This window comes from Podarcis erhardii (assembly GCF_964252035.2).
Source record: "Podarcis erhardii genome assembly, chromosome: 5".
NCBI lineage: Eukaryota > Metazoa > Chordata > Lepidosauria > Squamata > Lacertidae > Podarcis > Podarcis erhardii.
In genome coordinates, this window is record NC_138509.1 from 13481041 (window position 1) to 13493198 (window position 12158).

The 12158-nt window shown below is 43.4% G+C and overlaps 1 long non-coding RNA gene across 1 annotated transcript; it reads right to left on the bottom strand.

Annotated features, from left to right (window-relative positions):
- Positions 1-6497: 6497 nt before the first annotated feature.
- Positions 6498-9717, bottom strand: LOC309343328. The gene is made up of 3 exons (XR_014157244.1): positions 9594-9717; positions 7837-7916; positions 6498-6591 (listed from the first exon to the last, which is right to left on the bottom strand). It is a non-coding gene; the product is annotated as an uncharacterized lncRNA (long non-coding RNA).
- Between the last annotated feature and the right edge of the window lie 2441 nt (positions 9718-12158).

Consider the following 12158-nt stretch of genomic DNA (forward strand, 5'->3'; position numbering starts at 1 on the left):
ATGCCATTTACCTTCCTGCCGGAGCGGTACCTATTTATCTACTTGAACTTTGACATGCTTTTGAACTGCTAGGTTGGCAGGAGCAGGGATCTCACAACAGGAGCTCACCCTGTCATGGGGATTCGAACCGCCAACCTTCCGATCTAATGAATAATAACAATGCTTTTTTTTCCTTTTAAAAATGTTTAGGGGTACTCAAGAAGAGCACCATTTTAAAGTTCAAATCGGTGGCCTTTGCACAATGGGTGATTCGTATGGAAGCTCCAGCTCATATGTTATATTGTGAGTATAGATCAGGGAAGTTGGCCACATGACTCTCCAAGTGTCTCTATTTTCCAGGGGTATCCCTGAGTTAGAGAAGCCATCCCAGTGTTTGATTAGATCCCGGAATGTCCCGCTTTTCCTTTGTTGTTGTTTAGTCGTGTCCGACTCTGTAACCCCATGGACCAGAGCAGGCCAGGCACTTCTGTCTTCCACTGCCTCCCGCAGTTTGGTCAAACTCATACTGGTAGCTTTGAGAACACTGTCCAACCATCTCATCCTCTGTCGTCCCCTTCTCCTTGTGCCCTCCATCTTTCCCAACATCAGGGTCTTTTCCAGGGAGTCTTCTCTTTTCATGTGCTGGCCAAGGTATTGGAGCCTCAGCTTCGGGATCTGTCCTTCCAGTGAGCACTCAGGGCTGATTTCCTTCAGAATGGAGAGGTCTGATCTTCTTGCAGTCCATGGGACTCTCAAGAGTCTCCTCCAGCACCATAATTCAAAGGCATCAATTCTTCGGCAATCAGCCTTCTTTATGGTCCAGCTCTCACTTCCATACATCACTACTGGGAAAACCATAGCTTTTACTATACGGACCTTTGATGTCTCTGCTTTTTAAGATGCTGTCTAGGTTTGTCATTGCTTTTCTCCCAAGAAGCAGGCGTCTTTTAATTTTGTAACTGCTGTCACCATCTGCAGTGATCATGGAGCTCAAGAAGGTAAAATCTCACTGCCTCCATTTCTTCCCCTTCTGTTTGCCAGGAGTTGATGGGAGCAGTGGCCGTGATGGTACCTATTTTCTTTGGAGAAATGTTGGAGGGTATGGAATTATCCAAAACTTGAGTTGTCTGAAGGCAATCTTGTATCAGGAGGTGTTTTTTTTTTTAAATGTTTAATGTTTTAGAATTTTTTTTTTTACATTTGTTGGAAGCTGCTCAGAATGCTGGGGCAACCCAATAAGATGTAAATTGTCGTTATGGAATAGTAAAATTGTCGTTATGGAATGGGACATCCCTATTTTTCATCAGAGAAATATCGAAGGGTATATGAACTGAGACACCGTGTGTGACAACTGCACCCCTGAATAAGAGGCTCTTTCTTTTGTGTTGCTGACACATTGCTTTTCCACAATCAGCAGGAAGTAGAATTAAAATGCAAGCTCCACATGGCACTTAGTACATTGCTACCTTTCCCCTGAAAATCTGTCCCCAGAGGCAAGATCATTTATTATAAGACACCTTGAATTCCAACTCCCCCTTTTTAAAAATGGGGGCATACATTTGGACAAACACAGCGATCCTAGTGTTTTGCCGTCTACTGATAAGTCCTATTCAGCGAAATTTTAATTTCTCCATGTCCTTTTCATTAAATATAGCTTCTGTCTCCTTTAGGTGCTTTGCTGGTCAGTCACATGACAACACACCTGAAACACATCTTAGCCAGTTACCGTATTTTTCGCTCTATAAGACGCACCAGACCACAAGACGCACCTAGTTTGTGGAGGAGGAAAACAAGAAAAAAAATATTCTGAATCTCAGAAGCCAGAACAGCAAAAGGGATCGCTGCGCAGTGAAAGCAGCAATCCCTCTTGCTGTTCTGGATTCTGGGATAGCTGCGCAGCCTGCATTCGCTCCATAAGACGCACACACATTTTCCCTTACTTTTTAGGAAGGAAAAAGTGAGTCTTATAGAGCAAAAAATATGGTACTTTATGTTCTTGATTGCAAGGAAGAGGGCTTTAACAACTGCTTTGCAGATACGGCTTGTGGTCCCCATCCCCCTTTTAAGTTGTGCAGTCATGATAAATGGAGTGGAGAACATGGAGTGGTGATTCTGGGTACAAAAAGAAAACCAGACATTAGAACGCAACTACCACAACCACCAGGGATGTGGTTTGGCGCTGAGGGTTAAACCACAGAGCCTAGGGCTTGCCGATCAGAAGGTCGGCGGTTCGAATCCCCGTGACAGGGTGAGCTCCCATTGCTTGGTCCCTGCTCCTGCCAACCTAGCAGTTCGAAAGCACCTCAAAGTGCAAGTAGATAAATAGGTACAGCTCCAGTGGGAAGGTAAACGGCGTTTCCATGCACTGCTCTGGTTTGCCAGAAGTGGCTTAGTCATGCTGGCCACATGACCCGGAAGCTGTACGCTGGCTCCCTCGGCCAATAAAGCGAGATGAGCGCCGCAACACCAGAGTCAGCCATGACTGGACCTAACAGTCAGGGGTCCCTTTACCTTTACCTTTACCTTACCACAACCACCAGGAACAGGAACTAACCAATTAATGTCCAATGCACTTATGCTGTTACCTTGTGAGTGAACAGAAAATAACTAATTAAAAGCTGTGGAAGCTCAGAAGCACAGAAAACCCTGGGAAGTGTCATCAGCACTTTGCCAGTCTGCAGTGGGCAGAGCAGTGCTGTAATTATATTTCAACTACAAAACAACAACGACAACAGTGCAACAGATTAGCTCTGAGAAAAGATGGAGAAGGCAACATGGAAAATACTGGACTGCAACAGGTTGGTAATAATATGAGCTAAACTCTCTATAAACCAAAGGTAGGAATTTCAGATCAAACGGACAGTGTAAAAGCAACCTAGCCATCTTTTAATTGTCCCGATGAACATTTTAAAGTCTGGAACATATTGGTTGATCTGCTACTTATTGAATCCCAGTTTAAGCAAAAAGGCAGAAGTAAAGATAGGTGAAATATTAATGAATACGGGCGTGTTAGTTAAATACAGATTGCAAGCACACTGAGCAGATTTCAGTTTGGTGATTATATGCATGTGTTTCCTTCTAATATTTGGCCAAGCGACAAGACCATGCACACTCTGTCCATCGTAGAAGGCAAGGTAACAGGAAAACACAAAATTAACCCCACTAAATGTGTGCAGGTTTCACTGACTAGGGTGATCTATCTATAACAATCTCGAAGTTTTTGAGCCATCTCTGCGATGCAGTACCCATTGCAGAAGAGGGAGAGATGGGGGCTACTGCTGATAATTTCCATTCCAGCTGGTCAACAAAAGTCCTATGGAACTTTAAGAACTGGCACCTAAGTTTGCTTTCTTTCCTCTTCCCTACTCATCCCCTTTTCCTTTTGTGATGTGCCTTTTGGATTGTAACCCTGTGGGCTGGCGCTCTCTTGTTTCCAGTTGATCTTACACAAGCCGGTCCAGTTGCCTTTTCATCTGAGGAGCAGATTAGAAATGATTCATATATTAATCAACTGGACATTATTTTCTATGAGCACTCTGCTTGCTGTCCTAGGCACGGTGCAGAACATTAAAAGGAAGCCTTTCCAATCCACAACAGAACAATTGGTTCAGAGAGGTCCCAGCCTAGGAGTTGTCGGGAAATCTGGGCATTGTCTCCTTGGTCCAGAGCATCCATTCTCCCCCCCCCCTCACCATCAGGTAGCCTGAATTATAATTCTACCCACAAGGCAAGAGTGACCACAGCCCTGCTGCAGAACTCCCTGAAAATAATTCACACCAACTTGTTTAAAAGGAGCAAATGGGTTTAATTATTAGTTACAATCTTGTCAATAATTATCACCCCATCTGTGGGTAATAAATGACAGCTTCTCACAGACTGCATCATTAGAGTTTTAGAACACCAATGGGGTGCATTAAAGTGCTGAGGGAAGCATTGATCTGGTGTAAAAATGCTTTTTCCCCTCCTCTTTTTTTTAAAAAAAAAAACACCACAAAAACAAAAACGAATAACATGCATAGGTCAAACCTACCAACTTATTATTCCTTCTGCTGGTCTGAGTCATCTTTGATGGCCTTCCACATAGCCCCACAGTCGTCTATCCTGCCCTATATTGTGGCAGCGCTTGTGCTCCCCTGTCTCCGGAGAGAACAAAGAGGTACTGAGCTACCTTGGCACTGCTCTCTGGTTCATGAGAAGGAAAACTATTCCTAGCCATGGGAGGCTGACTCCTTTGATCACCCTACCTGCCCTTGGACTGTCTCGCCAGAGTGGTGCATGCTCTGGTTATCTCTCGCTTGGACTACTGCAATGCACTCTATGTGGGGCTATCTTTGAAGGTGGCCTGGAAACTACAACTAATCCAGAATGCAGCAGCTAGACTGGTGACTGGGAGCGGCTGCCAGGACCATATAACACTGAAAGACTACATTGGCTCCCAGGACGTTTCTGAGCACAATTCACAGTGTTGGTGCTGACCTTTAAAGCCCTAAATGGCTTTCGCCCAGTATACCTGAAGGTGCATCTCCACCCCCATCATTCTGCCCGGACACTGAGGTCCAGCTCTGAGGGCCTTCTGATGGTTCCCTCCCTGCGAGAAATGAGGTTACAGGGAACCAGGCAGGGGGCCTTCTCGGTAGTGGCACCCGCCTTGTGGAATGGCCTTCCACCAGATGTCAAGGAAATAAACAACTATCTGACTTTTGGGGGACATCTGAAGGCAGCCCTGTTTAGGGAAGTTTTTAGTGTTTGGTGTTTTGTCGTGCTTTGAATATTCTGTTAGGAGCCTCCCAGAGTGGCTGGGTAAACCCAGTCAGATGGGCTGCATATTATTTATTATTGTTATTGTTATAATTTCCTATCAAAACAAGGGCAAGTGCCACCACCACTTCACCAATAGGACACGGCACACACACTACACTAAGAAAACCCCTTATTCCCAATTTTATTTCATTCTTTGGTAGATTTACAAAAAAGAAAAACACACACCAATTAATACATTTTAGAAAGGGGCAAGACTAGACACAGATGCACAAAGCATTTTTCTTTTTTAAAAAGTCTGATTGCACTATCTCAAAGGTAAAGGATCCCTGGATGGTTAAGTCCAGTCAAAGGTGACGATGGGGTTGTGGTGCTCATCTCACTTTCAGGCTGAGGGAGCTGGTGTTTGTCCACAGACAGCTTTCCGGGTCATGTGGCCAGCAGGACTAAACCGCTTCTGGAGCAACAGAACACTGTGACGAGTGCCAGAGCGCACGGAAACACCGTTTACCTTCCCACCGAAGTGGTACCTATTTATCTAGTTGCACTGGCATGCTTTCGAACTGCTAGGTTGGCAGGAGCTGGGACAGAGCAACGGGAGCTCACCCTGTCGCTGGGATTCGAACCACCGACCTTCCGATCAGCAAACCCGAGATGAAATCGCTTCTCCGAGTGATACAAGCTGAGGTGCATCTCAACTTTTCCGGCACTTGTCAAACTACAGCTCCCAACTGTTGCAAATCTTGGTGGGGCTGATGGGAGTTGTAGTACAACCACATGGACAGACAAAGGTTCCCGAAACCTCATCTACATGCTCTAAAAAGCAATTGTCACCACTTGGCTTTATAGCGGATGGGTTTAAACAAATCCCATTTCTTCTTTCTTTCACCATCCTATATCTTGATTAGAGCCTAGAGGTACTATTTCCCAACTTTGATATGGGATTTTTATAGTTAAAGAAGAGTAATTGTTGCAGCTTGGTGAAGATTCTTCTATGTATATATCCAGCTTTTTGACTTAAGGAGCAAGACTGGAGACACAGGACCTCACCTTCTCCTTGAAAAATGGGGCTCGAGGTATGGCAAGAATTAGGTTCAGTTTATATTTTAATCTGAATCTACCTGGTTTTCACATTTCAAAACAATATATGAACTGGAACACAACTATATTTGGAAATTTGTGCTTCTCCAAGCAAGAAAATGGAGTATATGTGCACACCAAGAATCATGAAAATAGTATACAAAGTGCATTGAGGGGGGAATTGCTAGCAAAACCGTGTAAACTAGGCAACACTGTACACAATAATGTGTATATTAGAATAAATGTACATTAAAGTACAGACAAATATTCATGAGTATTTTTTTCATGCATACTGATTGCATGAAGATTGTTAAAAAAGAAAAACGAGACAAACCCAAATTGACCAATTTCTCCATCCCTAGGATACTTAGGGAAGTTTTTAAAGGTTGATGTTGTCTTGTGTTTTTAATATTTTGTTGGGAGCCGCCCAGAGTGGCTGTGGCAACCCAGTCAGATGGGCAGCATATTATTATTATTATTATTATTATTATTATTATTATTATTATTAGTCTTTTTCCCTAAAATGGAGTGGGAAACTGAGACAATACAAATCAATCAATGTAAAAGTGAATCAAATTGATTTCTTTTCTAATAACTGGACCCTGAAAGCTCCCAAATTTAAAGAAGAACTTTAAATCCAGCACATTATTACTGTAAAATAAACTGAAGAAAATATATTCGCTCCTATTTCCCTTGTCAACAAAAAGCAGCCACCTCCAGAGTAGAATCGTAGCAGCCTCTCTGTAGTCAAAGCACTAGGCAGGAGGTGATGTTCTGAAGTGCAATGCAAAAAGTCATTCTGCCCCCCCCCCCCCCAATACTCGCCAACCCGGTAGAACTGAAAGATAGTGAAGAGACCAAGAGAATGTAATTATACATGCTGGAATGTAGCCAAGCTGCTGTGACTGTTAGAACAACCCTCCTGTTTCAAAACATGCCACAGAATCCTTAATAACCATATTTTGTAAGGCCTGAATTTATATGATAGACAAAGGGAAGCTATAAAAATGCTCATTATTTTCAAAAGCATCAAGGCTACTGTCTGCATATTCCAAACAGGGGTGTGTGTGTGAAGGGGGAGTTATATTTTGTGGATTAAACTCATTTATTATTATTTTTATTATTATTAATAATAATAAACACTTTATGGGGGTTCTGCTCCAATGGAAATATTCCAAATTTTCCTCCAAAATATCTGTATTTCAGCACACACACACACACCCTGCTATTGAAAACAGGGAAATATTTTGTTCTTCCCAAGGAAATTTTGGCTGAAAATTATATTAGCAAGCAGAGGACTTACTTATTTTAAAACTAGCTGTAGAAAGGTTAGCAGTTCATGGACCAACTTTCCAAGGGGGGATGAGCGTTATTTTGTAAATACAAGCTGCAGCGCTTATCGTAAGACAGAAAAGAGGCTTGGTGCCAACCTTGTAACTTTCCCCTTGAAAAAGAGACGGATCCATAGCAATTATTTATCTCGTGACTCTGAAGAGCATCACCAACTGATTTCTGATTGAGGTACTGTTGAAAGCACAAGAGCAGGCTAGGTCAGTTTCTTCTGGTCAGCTGGCAACACTGCTGATCACAGCAGTACTGCAATTGCACTTGATCACAAATACATCAATGCCATGGTAAAAAAAAACAACTGCTTATTTTGGAGCATTCCCACTAGGTTGTGGGAAGTATTCACCAAGCGGACAAATTGTCTGATCCACAGTCCTGCTTGGGTTCGTTTTCTTCTGATTTTCATTGGTGACGTTCTTCTTTATACAACTTTATACTTTAAACTGCCCTGTGATCCTTGGATGAATAACAGTAAATAATAATAATAATAATAATAATAATAATAATAATAATACTTTAAAAAAAAATTCCTCCCATTAGCTTCAGTGGGGCCGGGGAATATTTATTTATTTATAAAAAAAATATTTATATCCCACTGTGTCCAAAAGGAGTCAAAGCAGCTTACAGCAATCAAACATAAAACCAGGCTTTTTTTCCCTAGCTGGAACTCACCAGGGCTCTCATCTGGCATTTCTCAGGTGGAAACCATTGCCATTAGAAGAGAACAAGGGGGAACTCCGGTACCTCTTTTTCTAGAAAAATAGGACTGCATAAGACCATACAAAAGTTAAAAGCAGACATCAATTAACCATTGTCATCAAATGAATCTTGAAAAGTTGAAAATTGTTGAGGAGTTAGACCCTCGCATCTTTCATATCTTCCGGCAAGTAGGCAACCAGGTACCATCTTACCAGCTCTGGGTCTCAGGGTCTCAGGTCAGATACTGATGTTATGCTCATAAAGTAAGAGTGAGTTGTTGCAGGAGGGATAAAAACCTTTGATTATTCAGGGCTATTTTAGGGGTTCGGAGACATGGGTGGCGCTGTGGTCTAAACCACTGAGCCTCTTGGGCTTACCAATCAGAAGGGTGGTGAGTCAAATCCCCGCGATGGAGTGAGCTCCCATTGCTCTGTCCCAGCTCCTGTCAACCAAGCAGTTCAAAAGCACACCAGTGCAAGCAGATAAATAGGTACCGCTGCGGCGGGAAGGTAAACGGCGTTTCCATGCACTCTGGTGTCCATCACCGTGTCCCGTTGCGCCAGAAGCGGTTTAGTCATGCTGGCCACATGGCCCGGAAAGCTGTCTGTGGACAAACGCCGGCTCCTTTGGCCTGAAAGCCAGATGAGTGCCATGACCCCATAGTCGCCTTTGACTGGACTTAACCACCCAGGGGTCCTTTACCTTTTACCTTATTTCAGGGACTCTCATGGATCTGGTTGAACCAAAGTACATCTTGCTCTGGTTCAGCCCACAAATGTAAGCAAATTTAATATGGGGGCATCTCAAATTCACAACCTAAGAACATGTTACCAAAGTAGTATATTGGTCTTAAGGGGCAGGCCACACACCTGCGTTTCTGATGACACCCCCAAACATCTTGTAAGAGTTAAGCTATTTTTGTTAATAATAATAAAACTGAATTAGGCTGGTTAACAATAATTGCTTTTAGTCATTGTCACCTATGGGAGACACACCAATCTCTTTTATCCTTATATTGTCTTTGACCAGATTGTACAGGCTTTTTTTCTTTCTTTTTATTTGGCTTTTTTTTTTTTACAATGTAATTTTTATTCAATTTCCAATTTTTTAACAAGCGGACTTCAAACTAAATAGTTACATTGATTCAACAGATTTCATGACACCTTCAACTCTCTGGGACAATCTGTTCCCACCCTCAGAAACCAACGGGCTCCCTGGCAAAGTTGCAAGGAGCCAGCTGGGCTCCAGACTCACAGTTCAGGATCTTTCAAGGTACCAATAAAATACGATATTCACACGATACTTTTGGACGAGAGTGGTTCACGGGTGTCAACCCGTGCAAGCATGGCTACAACTCCTTATCTTTATCTGGCCAGAAAACAGAAGAAAACAGAAGATCATGGCGAGACCTGCACAACCAAATCAAATCCAACTCTCCTCTAAATGTGAGGATCAGTTGCCCTCAGTCAGCATGAGTCCAGTGAAGCTGATGATATTAAACCAATTTACGTTATTGGAGTATTCGGCCCCCCAAGTATCTAGTTTGTGTTTATAGCAAATGATTTACCAATGAGCTACAGATCGAGAGGTTTTTTCCATGGCTGAAATTATCCAGTGAATGATTCTGAACAATGAGTTGATGTGAGGGAACGGCCTCGGAGACAATCAACAAGCAGAGAGGAGGCAGAAAGCTGCTGGATAAATGGTATAATGAATTATGAATTACCCACCTAGCTGGATTGTTTAACCATGAGTCCAATTCAATTCGACAAAGTACTTAAGCAAACGTGTCATATTAGGAGTCGGGCGAGGATCTGCTCCAATGTCCAGCTCTCGGTAACTTTGCTTATTCGTCATTTCCATGCGCGTTAAACTCAGCCCCACCCAGAAAAATATTAATAAAATGCCCCACGCTTAACTCTTTTTTCACACTACCCTAAATGCACGTCTAAATAAACCTCTTAACATCCCCACTATATTGTGCAATGAACGTTTTCCTGTACGCTAGAGTGATTCCTGCTCTCTCTCTCTCTCTTTTTTTTACCAAACACAATCCCCATGAAATACTGTGGTAAACATTTCACAGAATACTACAGCAAACACTCTTCCCATTATCAGATTAGCCATTTCACTGAGCACCACATTAAGCACACGTTTAAATACTGAGAAAAGACATACAGCCTGTTCTTTCGACTGCGCCTCGTTACCCTCCCTAAATCCATATTTCTTGATGTGGGGTTGACCGGCCTTCGCGCCCCCCCCCCTTCGCCATGCATGCAAGCAAACAATTGCCCAAGCAACACCCCCAACCACAATATCCTCCTCCCCGGCCTAACACTTTATTTTCAGCTTGGCTCAGACTGGAGGAGCTTTTCGCATGGTTGGGGGATTTTTCATTGAGGGAATAGTAGCCACTTCGTGCAACAACAACAACAACAAGGCACATCGAGGGAATCTATCTTGAGTAGTTCTGCCTGTGATGGGGAGAGATCAGTTACCACCTCGCCTGCCTGCCCACAACGAAAGACATGAGATCTGGCGCATGATGGCTGGGGCTCTGAGTTACAAAGCTTTGTTTGGGTTTTACAGGTGTGCCGTAATGTCAGCAAAATTACTGTGCTTCAAGCTTTCAATGGATTCATCTTTAGCAAGCGTTTAAGAGGCATGAATGCATCTCCATTGCTGACTGTCAAGATTCAACCTGCACTTCTCTTCAGCTTTTCTTGTTTCTCCGCCCCCCCTTCTTCCTTCCCCCCTCTTTTTTTTTTTTTAACTTGCAATTTGATGTTTGATCATTTGAAGCAATGAGGCGGAGGGTAATTTACGTTATCAGGGAGGTATGAGGGGTGCTCGGAACCCAGACGCGAGGCCCATTCACCTGCTAAAGCACCATCGTAATGTAATGAGACTCCAGTCAAGTGCAGCTAGTAATGGAGAGGAACGCTTTCCATTCATCTGCCTACCTGAACCTCCATGGAATATGACAATAACTTTTACGCAGGAGAAGGAGGAGGAGGAGGAGGGGTGGGCAAAGTGTAAAGAGCCACCACACTGGCGGAGATCTCCAGAATCTTTCACAAGCCTTCTTTCAGCTTGGGTCAGCCTAACTTCTTGGATCCCAGGGTCTGGTTAAGAGAAGGCTTCTGCAAAAAGGGCGTGCATTATTTTTAATGAATGATGCCGACTCGGGCATAGTTTGGATCAGCTCTTCAGCTATGAATTCTGGGGAAATGCCACGAATCACCTATAAGAACCCAGATGTTTAGGGAAGCACCCGTTGGTTAAGTGGGTCACGTAAAGTAAGGTGGGCTCTCTCTGGTGTTACGTTTGATCCCAAGACCCATGCCAAGTGTCACTCAGAAAGGCTTAGTTGCCTGTCATTTTTTATGCCATTGTGACTTAAAATCACATGGCCAGCCGGTCTGCCTGCTTAGGAAGGGAAGGTGGAATTTGCCTCAGCATTCTACAGTGACATCTGTGCAGAGCTTGAAACCTGGCTATTAAGATCCACCTTGATGAACCATTAACTTTGGAAGCAGCCTTTGGAAGTCAGGGGCCTTCTGAACCTCTTTGGCTGAAACTACAGAGTTTCCCCAGGAAGCAAAGGCAGGAACGGCAAAGGTGAATCGATGAGCTGAGCTGAACATGCCTTGAGAACAGGTCGCAGAGATGAACAGAAGAAACATAGCTGGGCTGGAAGACCCACAAGGATGTTTCTGGGCTGCCCATTATTTCTTCTTCTTTTGGGCAGGTTTATTGGCGTGAATTCTCCCCCCTTCACTTCCATGTCAGCAAAGGTTTCTCGGTACACGTAGACCTTTGAAGCACATTTTTAACACATTCTTTCCCTCAAAGAATTCTGGGCACTGTAGTTGACCCCTCACAGAGTTCATATCCTCCAAAATTTCTGCGATGAAAATAGGGATGTCCTATATTATTATTATTATTAATGCCCTGCCCATCTGACTGGGTTGCCCCAGCCACTTTGGGTGGCTTCCAACATAATAATAATAATAATAATAATAATAATAATAATAATAATAAAAAAACATTAAAAAATTTTTAAAAATCCCCATACAGGGCTGCCTATAGATGTGTGCTAAAGGTTGTATGGTTACTTATTTCCTTGGCTCAGGGGTCGTAAAACTCCATAAAGGTAAAGGTAAAGGGACCCCTGACCATTAGGTCCAGTCGTGGCCGAATCTGGGGTTGCGGCGCTCATCTCACTTTATTGGCTGAGGGAGCTGGCGTACAGCTTCTGGGTCATGTGGCCAGCATGACTAAGCCACTTCTGG